The sequence below is a fragment of the Pleurodeles waltl genome, chromosome 6 (genome assembly GCF_031143425.1).
Source record: "Pleurodeles waltl isolate 20211129_DDA chromosome 6, aPleWal1.hap1.20221129, whole genome shotgun sequence".
NCBI classification, from domain to species: Eukaryota; Metazoa; Chordata; class Amphibia; order Caudata; family Salamandridae; genus Pleurodeles; species Pleurodeles waltl.
Genome location: NC_090445.1, coordinates 644,356,274 through 644,371,856, shown reverse-complemented (window position 1 = coordinate 644,371,856; position 15,583 = coordinate 644,356,274). Strand labels below are relative to the sequence as shown.

Genomic DNA, 15,583 nt, shown 5'->3' with positions numbered 1-15,583 from the left:
CAGGGTGCGCCACACAGTGGCACCCTTCGACCGCATGGCAGCTTCAATTGGGCGTCTTGCAACAAACACTACTGGCCTGCCTAGACGGACACTGAGTCTACAGGTGGAACTTGCCCACTTTGCGGGGATGTGGCACGTGGACTTGGCCGCATCAGCCACGCAGTGGACTTGCTGGAAGCTAGGCAGGTGGCAAGGGGCACAGGTGAGACCCCTCAGGACAGTGAGGAGGGGTCCACAATAAGCAGTGTGTCTGCAAGTGACTCCCGTGTGCTGAGGAGTGCAAGTGCATGGCAGGGGTCAGCTGACCCACCTGGGATGAGCTATGCTGGGCGCACAAGGAGGAGGGTGTAAGCCATCAGACAGCATGAGTCATGAGGCACATGATGTCAATGTGTCCTCATTACGTTTGGACATGTACGGACCTTAACGGACAGCACTTTTCTTTCATCATTTAGTTAACAAATAAAAAGGTTTTGTTTGTTCCACTACACAACTGGGCTCTGTTTGTCTGACATCAGTGAGTGTGGTGACAGTTGCCACGTACCTGCTAAAGTATTGGGTTGCAATGTGGTCCCATCTCTGTCTGTCTTGATTTGCAATGCTTCTATCCCCAGGCTGTCGGTGTGGTAGCTCTTGCTCCTCATCCTCCGAAACTGTGCCTTCAGGGGTGAGATGTAACCCATGTCTGGCGGCAATGTTATGTAGGATTGCACATGCGCCAACGATCGTGAATGCTGTTTCTGGGGCATACTGGAGCGCACCTCCACTTTTGTGGAGGCATCTGAATCTTGCCTTTAACAAGCCAAAGGTCCTCTCGATGACAGTTCTGGTCCGCCGATGGGCACTGTTATATCGTTCTCATTGCCAGGTGTTAGGTACAGGGTAAGTATCCATGGTCTTACAGCATATGCACTGTCACCTGTTTGCAAACATAAGCAATGTTAGCAGGGCATGGATGGTTTCTACAGTAACCTGTATGTATGGCTTCAGGGTGTATTCAGCAATACCTAATAGATATCCGTCTCCAAACTCCCCATGTTCCAGGCGTTGGTGTATCCCACTGTGCCTGAATATGTATGAGTCATGTGTACTCCCTGGAAATTTGGCTACAATGTCAGTAATGACATTATGGGCGTCGCATACCACCTTGATGTTTAGTGAGTGGGTACATTTCCTATTGCGGAACACATATTCCAGATTTGCAGGAGGGCAGATTTGTATATGTGTCCCGTCCACACACCCTATAACCTGGGGGAAGCTGGCAATTCTGTAGAAGTTCAACTTGGTGCTCTTAATTTCTGCCTCATTGCTGGGAAGGTATATGTATCTGGACATGTGTGTGAGTATGGCATCTAGGAAACATCTGAAGAATCGTGAGTGTGCACTTTGGGATACCCCACCTGCCACAGCAATCACCCCCTGATAGCTACCCAAGGCCAAGAGGTGCAGTGAGCATAGCACTTGTGTGGGGATGGCGCTGCCGCACATTGTCTGTCGTTGAAGCTGCGGATTGAGTATTTCAATTAATTCTAATATTGTTGCACGGCTCAGTCTATAATTGTCATAAATCTCCTCCTCAGTTTGTTGGAAAAGTGTCTGTCTGGTTCGGTATATCCTCTCCTGTCTCTGGCTCCTCCTCCTCCTTTGCTGGGCGGCGTGGACTCTCCTCCTCCATGCTATCACATACAGTTCAGCCATCTTGAGTAACCCAGATGCCTTCTGGGTCTCCTTTTATATTTTGGTTCTGGTTACCACCTGCTCTGACTTAGTGGTAATTTGGGTGTGCAAAATGGGCTTTTTGCAACTACTCGGAATTTGCGACTGGCTTTTTCATATGGTTTGCGACTCGGAAATTGCGGCTTCCTCTTTGCGGGTCACACAATCAGGTCGCTATTTTTGCGAGTCGCAAATGGCTCGCATCGCAATTTGCACTTCGGAAATAGGATTTTTGCATCCCATTTCAGATTTTGCGAGGTCGCAAATTGCGAATCGGGCCATTTGCGACTCGCAAAACTTTGCTACATCTGGTCCCAGGTGTGGCTAATAGATAAGCCCTGGTTCCCACCCAGGGGTTGTTGGTGTATTAGTATGGTGTGGGCCCTAAGGGTTAGTGTGTGTCTAACAGTTGTCCCTCGATATTTGCAGGTGACTCTGGTTACCCCAACCTCTTATGGCTACTGACCCGTGTGATGAATCCCAGGACAAGGGCAGAGGAAAGTTACAATGAGGCACATGGGCGAACAAGATAATAATAGAAAGGACATTTGGCCTCCTGAAGGCCAGGTTTCGTTGTCTCCATCTAACAGGTGGATCCCTGTACTACTCACCCAAGAAGGTGTGCCAGATCATCGTGGCATGCTGTATGTTGCACAATCTTGCCTTATGTCGCCAGGTGCCTTTTCTGCAGGAGGATGAGGCTGGAGATGGGCGTGTGGCAGCAGTGGACCCTCTAGACCAGTGGTTCTCAATCTTTTGACTTCTGTGGACCCCCACTTTATCATTACTGGAGCCCGGGGACCCCCACTGAATCTTTATTGGAATCCTGGGACCCCCACTGAGTCATTACTGAAAGCTGGGGACCTAATCTGTTAATGTTATTTATTTTTCTAATCTGTCGTGGACCCCCTGAAGAGGCTTTGCGGACCCCCAGGGTTCCCCGGACCACAGGTTGGGAACCACTGCTGTAGACAGTGAAGATGAGGAGGCAGAGGATGAGGATGAGGAGAACAGAAGTGCAATAATACGACAGTACTTCCAAGGACACACAGGTAAGACACTGTAATTACACTTCACATTGACAGTTTTGTATTTGACATTGTCACTGGCATGCTGATTTTCTCACGTCTATGGCCACTTACTGTACCCTTTGGCATCTCTATTTTCAGATATTTGTGAACCACTATCGCTCCTGGTGTGTTGACTGCAGCCAACTACAGGTCATTCCTATGTATACATTACTGTACAGTTATATTGCAGTGTTTAAAGCTTGTTAAACTAATACATGGTTAAACGAATTGACAGACTCCATACTTGTATTTATTCAAATGGTGTTTATTTCAGTGTTAATGATTAGAGGGGGATGTGCAATGGGCTGGGGTGATGATGGAGGAATGTCCAGGATAGATCCAGTCTATTTGTATCACAGGTGCACTGTCCAAGGGGGCATAGGAAGGGGAGCAATGGCAGTTCAAGGTGGACAGGGTGACAGAGTGGGACACAAAGGTGACATTCAGGAGAGTCTTATTTCCTGGCGGGGGTCTTGGCAATGTTCTCTGGTTTCTGCCTGGATCGCAGGGACCGTTTGCGGGGTGGTTATCCTTCTGCAGGGGGTGGGGTGCTGGTGGCCTTATGCTCATGTGGCGGGGCCTCCTGTCCACTAGCGGCAGCGGAGGTGGAAGGCTGTTCATCAGTTTGGCTAGTGTCAGAGGCCCGGTGGTGTGCCACTGCCTCCCTCATGGTGTTTGCCATGTCTGCCAGCATCCCTGCAATGGAGACCAGGGTGGTGTTGATGTCCTTCAAGTCCTCCCTGATCCCCAGGTACTGTCCCTCCTGCAGCCACCGGGTCTCCTGCAACTTGGCCAGTATCTGGGAATGGTGAGTGCCTCCTGGAGAGTCGGTTCCCTGGGCTTGTCCTCCCCCTGTCGCACAGCAGTCCTCCCAGCTTCCCTTTTGTCCTGTGCCTCTGTCCCCTGAACCGTGTGCTCACTGCCACTGACCCCTGGTCCCTCATCGTCATGTGTTTGTGGGGTGGCCTGGGTCCCTGTAGTGGTGGACACACTGCTGATTGATGTGTCCTGGGGACAGAAGTATGTGCCCGCTGGGTGGGTACCGTGCTGGTGTTTCCTGAGGGGGAGGCTCTGTGGTGGTATGGGACTGTGCCTGGGTTATCGACTGTCTGGAGATCCCTGATGGGCCAGGTTGGTCATCCAGATCCAGGAGTCAAGAGCTGCTGTCATCACTGTGGCCTCTCTTGGGGGTAGACTGGAAGTTGCTGGCACCTCCTCTCCGGTGACGTTGGGTGGGGACCTGGGGGTGTAAATGCAGTGTTATTGTTTCTGTGTGTGACATCTTGTGCATGGGTGTGTTGCCCTGTATGGTTGTTATTGCCCTGGCAGCTTTGCCTTGTATGAGTAGTGATTTTGTGGGCTAGGTGATTCTCTCTGATGTGCATGCTTTAGTGATGGTTGTCCATGCAGGTCTTTGAGGGGTGTCCATGCATTGATGTTGCATGTAGGGCTTGGTATTGGGATGAGTGGGTTGTGGCGGTGGGGTGTGTGGGAGGTGGTAGAGTGATGGGAGTGAGGGTAAGGGTGGGGGTTTGTGATGGCATGCAGGTAGGGGGGGTGATAGTAATAGAGATTTGACTTACCAGAGTCCAGTCTTCCTCCTACTCCTGCCAAGCCCTCAGGATGCATGATTGCCAGGATTTGCTCCTCCCATGTTGGTAGTGGTAAGTGAGGAAGTGGGGGTCCACCGCCAGTCCTCAGCTATTTGGTGTCTTGCTGCTGTGGAACGAACCTTCCCCCATAGGTCGTTCCACCTCTTCCTGATGTCATCCCTTGTTCTTGGGTGCTGTCCCACGGCATTGACCCTGTCCACGATTTTCTGCCATAGCTCCATCTTCCTAGCAATGGACATCCGCTGCACCTGTGATCCGAATAGCTGTGGCTCTACACGGACGATTTCCTCCACCATGACCCTTAGCTCCTCCTCAGAGAACCTGGGGTGTCGTTGCAGTGTCATTGGTGTTTTGTGAATGGTTTGGGTGAGGGTGTGTGGGGTACTGTGTTGGGGTGTGTGATGTAGGGTGCGTGGATGGTGTATAGGTGATGGTGGTGTGTGTCTGTGGTCTTGTCTGTGGTCTTGCTATCTCTCTTGAGGCACTTGTTTTTATTGGTAAAGGGTTGTGGGTAATGTGGGTGTGTTTTATAGTGGTGTGGGTGTCTGGGTGTGGTGTGTGTATGTGTAGTTTGAAATGTCCAATGTGGTGTAGTTATGTACCGCCAATGGTTTAGCACCATTGAATGTCCGCAGTGGTGATTCATGGGTCATAATGCTGTGGGGGTAGTTCTGTTGGCGTAACGGTGTGGGTTTTGCTACCGCCAGTTTATCAATGACCTTTGGTCTGGCAGACTTGTGTGTGTGGCTGTATAGTGACGGATTTCTTTGTGTGGGTCATAATATGGATAGCGGTAATCTGCTGCTGCGGCGGTATGTTGGCGCAAGTCAGCATTACCGCCAATGTCATAATGAGGGCCTAAGTGATTTGCCCAAAATCTCAGGATGTCGAGCTGACGCCAAAAGTCAAACATGGTTCCCCAGTCGCAAAGACTGCATTTCTGGCCGTGACGTCACATCCTCTCCCCTAATTGTAACAAATAATCAAGTGATCAACTGGATAACAAAACATAAAGATAGCAAATCATCTGAAGATTGAGAACTCAGAAAATATGTTCTCATTTTAGATTTTATAGCACTAACCATAACTTCTATGGGAATAAGGCCCTCTCATTTTTATAATTTCTAAAGGAAATGCTTTAGGTATTACAGTTACATCAAGATGACGTCGGGATTGCTACACGTCTGTAATAAATATAGAATGTTAGCAATCTAGTTCATCAGAAGAATACTGTGGGGAGGCAGATGTCAGAGGCACATGCTCGTATATTGGAGGGGCAGGGATGAAGGTGCAGAGGGAACAAGTTGATAATGCTGGGCAAAGCAGGAGGTTCAATGGGGGCAGAATGAACCATAGTGGACAGGGGAAGAGGGGGCAGGGGCAACAAACCCACTATGCAGGACAGACAAAAGAGGCTGTGGCACTATAACAGACCAATGAGGGCAGAAGGAAGAGGCAGTGGCAGTGCAACCACATATGATGACAGGCCCAATTCGGGCAGGAGACTCCTGATGTTTTTAAGCCCAAAAGGGCTTTATTTTATCTGCCTCCTGCCTACAATATACTTTTTTCAAAGTAAGTCAGTGGGGAAAATCAATTTGCCATTTTATTTTCAAAATCGCCCTTTTACCAAGTTCAAAGTGTTGGCAAGCATCGTACATTGGTTCACAGAGGGCAGGAGGAATAAGGTAAGGACATGGAGTCAGATAACAGAGAAAGGACAGGAGAGAGATGGGCAGGGGCATAGAACTAGCCCCACAGGACAAGTGTCAGGGTTTGCATTTGCACAATATATCACACAGGGCAAGCAGGATGGCAGTGCAGCACAGCACACCATGCAAATCAATAGGAAGGGGACAGGGCAATGTACATTGTGAACTGAGAGCAGAGGGGAAGAGGGACCATACTGGGCAGACAGGAAGGTGAGTTGGAGCATACCAGTCAATAAAGGGCAGGAGGGAGGGGGAAGGTGCATGTACTTGGACAACAGAGGGTAGGGAGGAGGTGGATGTGTCAGCAAGCTAACTGTCCAGGGCAGGCAGCAAGGGCAGTGGCAGAACAACAGCCACAAAGGGCTGTAATGAGGGAGCAGGGTCCTGGACTTGGACAATGAACGGCAAGGAGGAGTGGGGGCAGAAGAAGCAAGCTTGGATGGGTGCAGCACAATGCCAGGCCGGGCCCTGCAGCAACCCCCCCCCCCCACCGTGCATTGCGATGGGCATCTTACTTAATGTTAAAAATCCCGAGAAATCCACTGGAATTCATTGAAAAAAACAAAAGATACATATACCTTATGGTTAGGAAATAGAATTAAAAACCATTAGAATTTCACTAGAAAAACAAAGGTTACAGGGATGTTATAGTACGGTTCAGAATTTCCACACATAAAACCATAGAAATTCAGCAGAAATGGTTTCAGTCATTTCAAGTAACTATAACTCGTGCCCTAAGGTAACTATAATTTGAGCCCTCACCATGCACTGCTAATTACCCCACATGTTACATCACTCATGACATCTTCAATGACATCATTGATAATATCACGTTAATATTTACAGTAAAAATATTGATGAGAAAACTATGCATGGCATGAGCGTGAGCTATAGTTACTTTAGGGTATGAGTTATAGTTACTTGAAATATATCTAGCAGCTGAATTTCTATGGTTTTGTGTGTGTAAAATCTGAACTTAACTTAAGTATCTATCTATCTATCTATCTATCTATCTATCTATCTATCTATCTATCTATCTATCTATCTATCTATCTTTCTATCTATCTATATGTGTATATATATATATATAGCCACTTTGGACTTGAGTGTGTGGTGTGTTCCAACCGGTAGGGCTGCACCAGTAAATATTCTCTCACTGTTGTTGTTGAATGGCAGCAAGAATGAAGTACACTCCTGGCAGGTTTAAGAAAATGCTTAATTTAATTGTAACAGCATAAAAGCATAAAAAGTACAAACCCCAACGTGTTTTGGTCTTCCCTGGGTCCTATATATTAAAAGTGCTCATGCTAGTGCAAATCAGTGTAACACCACTTGATGGGAGACATTAATTATTCCTTCAAATTTCCAAGTGCTTTCCTTGTTTATTTCCACAGAGTCTTTATCCCAAGTTTTGGCAATTCTATTATTCACTGTTTTAAATAAAAAAGCAACTTAAGCACTTGGAACTTTTCAGAATTGTGACTTAAAATCCAACTTTACAATTAAAGAGGGTTTTAAATTACACTTCATTAGACACCAAGCTCAACATTCCTACTTCCTCCCAATTAAATATTATCGCACATTAAATGTAATCAAGTAACCCAATGCTATCCAATGGGAGAGGCAGGCCTTGCAGTAGGAAAACAAATAATTTAAGAGTTCTGCACTGGACACGTAAAAGTTAAAAGTACATGTTCAAGCTTTTAAATATACTGTACCCTGTCCTATGGGCTAGTTAGGGCCTACACTAGGGCCTAACCTAGGGGTGATTTATATGTATTAAAAAAGAAGGTTTAGGGCTGTCAAAAGGTTTATTTTGCCAGGTTCTAAATGACCGTCTAAAACTGCACACACAGGCTCAATGATAGGCCAGAGACATGTTTGAAATGGCTACTTAAATGGAAGTCACAATCAGTGCTGTAGGCCTACTAGTAGCATTTTATTTACAGGGCCTGAGTACATGCAGTACCACTTTACTAGGGACTTGTACATAATTTGGTGCCAGTTGGGTGTAAGACAATGTTACTATGCTTTAGGGAGTGAGCACATACACTTTAGCACTGGTTAGCAGTGACAAAGTGCACAGAGTACTCAGGCCAACAAAAACTAGTTCAGCATAAATGGAGGAGTGAGACAAAAAGATTGTGCGAAGACAACTTTAAAGCTGACAGGTCTAACACTGGTCCATTTTTTGGGTATTCAGGTTGTGAGCAGCCCTTCGCTTTCTCAGGTTAATGTGAGGGTTGCTTAACTTTAGTCATGCCAACATGAGATATCTGCTGCTAAATGTGGAGGGGGGATCTTTTTGAGGGGGCACTGTGTAAATTGTAAAAGCATGAATGCAGAGCCCCAAATGTTTTCTTAGGGACCCATTGCTGAATACCAGGGTTGCTATTACCTTTATTATTCACTACACTTGCTTCAACTTTATCTTATTCTTCAAAGTATTCTTCCATCCACTTTTCTGCCCTCATCATTGTTTTCCAAACTCTCATCCTCCCTCTTTCCTCCCTTTCTGTCTTTCTCTCTTGCTCTGGGCCAATGTCGGTTGTTGAAAAATGAGCCACAGTCTCCTACATTAAGTGCAGGTGCCTGTGACAGACACATTAAGTGGTGGGTATGGCTGGGAAAGCACACCTCACATAGAGAGTACAGGTTGATAAAGCAATCAGATCAAAACACACTGAGAGAGAGAAAGTGGGAGTAGGGGGGTAATTAGAGAGAACACAACCGTACTCAGCTCCCAAAAATAATACAAACACACAACTGGGAGTACGGGTTTCTTGTAACGGGGGTGAATCAATAGTATATCACTTATGACACTATGCCCCTCGTGATCCTCAACTAGAGGCAAGACACGGGTGGACTGTGGTGTGTGGTCTGAGAGGGGAATTTCCTTTACGGACTAGGTGGTCTCACACACTCTATGGTGTCATGCTTCATCATATGACCACCTAGCACCACCCAAGTAGGACAATGCCACCTGGGCGGACTCAACCTCTCTGTTATAGGAACATGAGGGAGTGCATAAATAAACTCTGGTTCTGGAAAAGGGGTCCAGCTAGACTAAAAAATAAAAACACCTAAACAGATACCCATGTGAGTTTTTTAATAGGGGTTTCTGTTTGGTGTGATTAAAAAGGGGACTGAGACACCAATGTGAGAGCAATGACTCACTGGGTCGCCTATCTAAAAGGAAGAAGCCAACATGTTTCTGCCCTCAAAAAATGAGCTATGGAAGGTCTTGGGGCATTCATCAGGGCGAAGGATCCCTGTTATTCATGCTCAGTGAGCACTGAATAATTAAATCACAATAGTGTAGGAAATAAAAGGTCAGTGATACCCAAATGGGCATGGGGGGCCTACCTTGCCAAGGAAATACCTGGGGAGGACCTAAAGGAAATAAAACAAATCAGACCGGTACTGAGAGTGATAGGGTGTCACAGCAATACACAGCAAACCACATCAAGGACAAAAGGAATTAAGTCGAACGTTTGTAATCTATTCAAATACAGTAATCACAAAAATATATATATATATATTTACACTATAAACAAATATATACACCAAGAATACAAGTCCAAGGTATTCCACCATCATAGTCTGTGGACCTCTGGGGCCAAAATGCATGGGCAAGGCCCACACTCAATACCCGATCAAAACGGAGAGAACACTGCTGGGGCATCAGATAGAAATCTAACAGGCACCTCAGGGGGAAGCGAAGGGGGACACCTCAGCCGGATGAGTGCACAATGCCAGATCCACGAGGGGGCTCCATGCCCACTGTGGTATCCTGGGGAGTGCAAAACCACAGTCACACAAGCCTTTACAGTGGGTGGGTTGCTCACTGCTTTATCCTGGGGAGTGCAAAGCCACAGTCTCTCAAGTCTTTCCAGTGGGTGGGTTGCCCACTGGTGCATCCTGGGGAGTGCAAAGCCACAGTCTCTCAAGTGGATGCCTTACTCCACTGGTTCTGGAGGGGGCTTTGTGCCCAGAGTGCTTCATCCTGCCAAGGACAGAGGTAGTGGATGTAAATCTCCACTGGTTCTGGAAGGTGCCTTGTGCCCAGAGTGATTCATCCTGCTCGTGGCGGCCTCAGTAGCGTTGGAAGCTTTGGCGCTCATTGGCCTACGGTGCTGGTGTCGGCGGTGCCCTGTTCAGCTGTGCTGGTGGTGGCGGTGTCCTGTTCAGCGGTGCTTGTGGCGGCGGTGTCCTTGGCAGCAGTGCTTGTGGCGGCGGTGTCCTTGGCAGCGGTGCTGGTGTCGGCGGTGTCCTGTTCAGCGGTGCTGCTGGTGGCGGTGTCCTGTTCAGCAGTGCTGGTGGCGGCGGTGTCCTTTGCAGCGGTGCTGGTGGCGGCGGTGTCCTGTTCAGCGGTGCTTGTGGCGGCGGTGTCCTTGGCAGCGGTTCTTGTGGCGCCGGTGTCCTTGGCAGCGGTGCTTGTGGCGGCGGAGTCCTTGGCAGCTGTGCTTGTGGCGGCGGTGTCCTTGGCAGCGGTGCTGGTGGCGGTCTTGTCCACCATGCAGGTTTTCGACGACTTGCCTGTTTTTCTGTGCCCCTTCCCCACCTTGGATGGTGGCGCAGCTGTCTTCCCACTCCCAACTGTACCCCTGGGAGAGGCTTTGGTGGTAGACGTTTTGCCTCTCTCCCGCCGGGCACTGGCCAACTTTTTGTGCTTTTGAGGTGGGGGACTGTCCGTGGTCTGGCTCCTTGGCACACTGGCTGACCTGCTGTTTGGCGCACTCCAGAAGCTGGTTACTACTGGCACCAATGTTCCCGCAGATGTTGTGGCTGAGGTGCTGGGTTGGGACCTGGAAAGGCGGGCCCTAGGAGACTGAAGGGGTGGGGGAGGTGAGGGGAAGAGGTCAAGGTTGGACAGGAAAAGTTTTTGGGACACACTGGGACAGGTAGATGGAGGGGTTTTAGGAGTGGAGGAAGAGGTAGTGGTTGTAGGAGGTGTACGTTTGCTGACTTTGGGTGAAGGTGCATGGGCTGGAGGCTGTCGTGAGCTGGATGGCTGTTGGGTGGGTGTGTGGCTGCGTTTGTGTACCTTGGGAGGTGGGCTCACAGACACACTGGGAGAGGACACAGGGGATGTGTGAATAGTAGTGGGGGTGGTGACTGCACGTGAGCGGGGTGTGGTGGTGGGTGTGCTGGTGATGGAGGTAGTGGCTGAAGATGTAGTGCATGCAGGTGTGAGTGGAGACGAGACTGGGAGGGAGGAGGGAGACGAGAAGGAGGGGGACACAGTGGAGGCAGTGGATGTTGGTATGTCTGCATGTGTATGATGCTTGCATGAGTGCCTGTGGGATGTGTGGTGCTTATGTTTGCCTGAGCTTCCCTTGTGTGTTGACGTGTGTGCATGCTGGTCTGATGGTGTTCTTGGGATAGGCTGAGGTACAGGGATTTGGGTCTGGGTGGAGGAAGTTGGTGGGGGGAGGCTAGAGACAGGGACAATGGCTGCCATCAGTGCTGAGGCCAGAGTCTGAAAAGCTCGCTGTTGGGCTGCCTGACCAGAATAAATACCCTCCAAGTATGCATTGGTCTGTTGCAACTGCCTCTCTACACCCTGGATGGCATTCAAAATGGTAGACTGCCCAACAGTGAGGGACCTGAGGAGGTCAATGGCCAGATCATCGTGGCCTGCTGTATGCTTCACAACTTGGCTTTGCGACAACAGGTACCTTTTCTGCGCGAGGATGGTCCAAATGGAGGTGTTGTGGCAGCTGTGGAGCTTCTGGACAGTTAGGACGAGGAAGCAGAAGAAGAGGACATAGACAACAGGAACACAGTGATCCAGCAATACTTCCAGTGAGACACAGGTAAGAAGACAACACTGCCTGCTACATCTGATTTAATTCTTCTACCTCTCATCTGTCTGACATTTTCACCCAGTGTATGAACACAGAGTTGTCACTTTCCCTTTCGATTTCACAGATGTGGGTCCCACTGTGTGACCTCTGCTTTGTTTCCGCATGGACTAGAGCTGTGTGACATAGGTATGTTGACATTACATTGGATATAGCATTTTTCCACAGATATTGCAAATACACATTTTCGAAAGCACAGACTGACTCCAGATTGTTTTGTGATTTAAGGGTGTTTATTTAAGTGCTAAATAGTGGAGGGGTTTGTAAAATGGTCAGGGGTGATGGTGGAGGAATGTCCATGGCAGAGTCCAGTCTATTAGTCTCACAGGTACATTGTCCAAAGGGGCATAGGAAGTGGAACTAGGGCAGTTTCAGTATGGACAGGGTGACAAAGTGGGACAGAAGGATGACAATCAGGGTGGTCTCATTTCTTGGCGGGGGTCTTGGCATTGTTCTCTGTCTTTGTCCTGGATCTCAGGGACCGCTTGCGGGGTGGTTCTCCATCTGCAGGGGGTGTGGTGCTGGTGTCGTGGTCCTGTGGCGGTGCCTCCTGTCCACTAGCGCCAGCAGAGGTGGTGGGCAGTTCTTCATCCAGGCTAGTGTCAGGGGCCCCTTGTTGTGCCACAGTGTCCCTCCTGGTATTGACGAGTTCCTTCAGCACCCCTACAATGGTGCCCCGGGTGGAATTGATGGATTTGAGTTCCTCCCTGAACCCCAAATACTGTTCCTCCTGCAGCCGCTGGGTCTCCTGAAACTTGGCCAGTACCATTGCCATCGTCTCCTGGGAATGGTGGTAGGCTCCCATGATGTTGGAGAGGGCCTCGTGGAGAGTGGTTTCCTTGGTCTGTCCTCCCCCTGTCGCACAGCAGTCCTCCCAGTTCCCCTGTGTTCCTGGGCCTCTGTCCCCTGAACCGTGTGCCCACTACCACTGCTCCCAGGTCCCTGGTGTTGTTGGGGTGGTGGGTTAGCCTGGGTTCCCTGTAGTGGAGGACACACTGCTGCTTGATGTGTTCTGGGGACAGAGGTATGGGCCCGTTGGGTGGGTGCTGTGCTGGTGTTTCCAGAGGGGGGAAGCTTTGTAGTGGCCTGTGCCTTGTGAGGGGAACTGACTGTCCCGAGGTCCCAGATGGGCCGGGCTGGTCATCTTGATCCAGTTGGACAGAGCTGCTGTCATCACTGTGGGCCTCTTCTGTGGGTGGAGTGGACATGTGTGGACCCTCCTGTCCAGTGACGTTGGGTAGGGGTCCTGCAGGGGTGTAAAGGCATGATTATTGCATCTCTGTGTGCCATGGTGTGCAATGGGTGGGTCACCCTGTACCCTAGTGCTTCCATTCTTGTGTGGGACCTTCTGTGATAATGGTTTAGGGGGGTGTATAGGTATGTGCAGTGGACATGCTTTGGTGATGGGTGTCCATGCTTTGGTGTTGCATGCAGGGCTTGGGTTTGGGATCTGTGGTTTGTGATAGTGGGACATGTGTGAAGAGTTGGAGTGATGGGGGTGAGGGCGAGGGTGGGGTTATGTGATAGCATGTAGGTAGGGTGGGGGATATGGTAGTTAAAGGTTTGACTTACCAGAGTCCCTTCCTCCAGCTACTCCTGCGAGGCCCTCAGGATGCAGTATAGCCAAGACCTGCTCCTCCCATGTTGTTAGTTCTGGGGGAGGAGGTGGGGGTCCGCCGCCAGTCCTCTGAACCGCAATCTGGTGTCTTGAGACCACGGAACACACCTTCCCCCGTAGGTCGTTCCACCTCTTCCTGATGTCATCCCGTGTTCTTGGGTGCCGTCCACGATTCTGCGATATAGCTCCATCTTCCTAGCTATGGTGGTGTGCTGCACCTGTGATCGGAATAGTTTTGGCTCTACCCGGATGATTTCCTCCACCATGACCCTGAGCTCCTCCTCAGAAAACCTGGGGTGTCTTAGCGGTGCCATGGGGTGGTGTGGGTGATGTGTGGGGTGGTGTGTGCTATGATGTGTGGGGTGATATTTAGAGGTGTGTTGTGTGAGGTGCGTGAATGTTGTGTGAGTGATGGTGTTGAGTGCCTGTGGATGCTAGTGTTGTTTCTGGTGGTGTCTCTCTCTGGCCTTCTGTCGCAATTGTTGTCGTAGGGGTTTGTGGGTGATGTGGGTCTGTGTTTTATATTGTATTGGGTGTGTGGAAGTGGTGGGTGTATTTGTATCAGGTGTGTGTATTTCGATTTGTCCAATGTGGTAGTGTTTTGTAAATGTGTGTGTATTTTGATCGCGGCGGAGTGTACCTCCAATGGAATACCGCGGTTGAAAGACCGCCGTGTGGATTCGTGGGTTGTGATAGTGTGGGCGTATTCCTGTTTGCGTGACGGTGTAGGTTTTGTTATCGCCAGTTTATCACTGACCTTTGGTGTGGCGGACTTGTGTGGGTGTCTAGATTTTGGCGGATTCCGAGCTGTGGGTCATAATAGCTGTGGCAGAATTCCGCGGCTGCGGCGGTGTGTTGGCGGTCTTCTGCACGGCGGTAATTGGCTTTTACAGCCAATGTTGAAATAACCCCCTATATTGACAATGGTCAGAATGAGATTACAGAACAACTGCAAACTCTTTGGAGGGTCAAAATCACTCTACCAGTGACCTCACGTGACTGTGAAAAGGTTTCAGCAACGTGAATGTGATAACGTTGCCCATACAAAACTATCTTAGTAGTGCATGTGTTTCTTCACTAATGTTCATAGAGCTCATGGGCCCTTCTCTGCCTCTCTGAAATACATTGCTATGTGCTAATAGGTGGCTGACTGCCCATGTGGCTGATACGTATTCTACGAAAGTAGATTCTACTGCCCATCACAACAAACAAATTCTATATGCATGGGATTTTTTAAGTGGTTTTGTTACCCACATGATACTGATTCACATATTTAAAAGTTCTTCTTATTACTCATTTCTTGTAGTTAAACAACCTGAGGCAATACAGCATGATCTATAATGTCTGATTTAATAGAATACCCAGTTATAACTCTATCTTTCATAGGGAATTTTGTTTGCCATGCTCAGAATACCAAATGCTGTGTGCAAATCACATGTTATATAATGGTCAAAGTGATCAAATTGACAGTGTATATCATGACGGTATGTTTTTTAGGTTAATATATTTTATAGTTTTGATATTCACAATTGCTGTTTCTAGCATTTTTAATGCAAAGCAAGAACTGTGCTTTGTTCTTGTTGCCATGTTTTGTATGCCTAGCTTGTAGAACTTAATGGCTTGTCTACTGCAGTCAGTCAGACACCAAACCTCATCCACATTTGGCTGTTAATTTCTTCAGACAGGGAACTCAAGTCACAGGCTTAAGTACTGATCAGTTTTCATTTGGTAAATCTTGTAATGCTCTCAAATGTTCTCATGATAGACCTGATAAACATGTGTGTGAGGTCTTAAAGACTGATGTAATTTCTTGTGCTGTCACTTCCAGTGAGGCTGTGATGCCACTTCCTGTGATGTCATGTTCTAGGATGCCACACGCAATGTCACATGCCACAATGCCACCTGCATACTGCCTAACTTGGCTAGTCTCCCCCAGGGCCAGCGCATAATATTTAAATTGGGGGGTTGGGTTTAGGTCCCACTCGCT

General features: G+C 48.7%; 1 protein-coding gene across 3 annotated transcripts in view; it reads right to left on the bottom strand.

Annotated features, from left to right (window-relative positions):
* Window positions 1–15,583, bottom strand: part of CD53 (CD53 molecule) — a 282,909-nt gene that overhangs the window by 71,388 nt on the left and 195,938 nt on the right. The gene's annotated exons all lie outside the window — the stretch shown is intronic.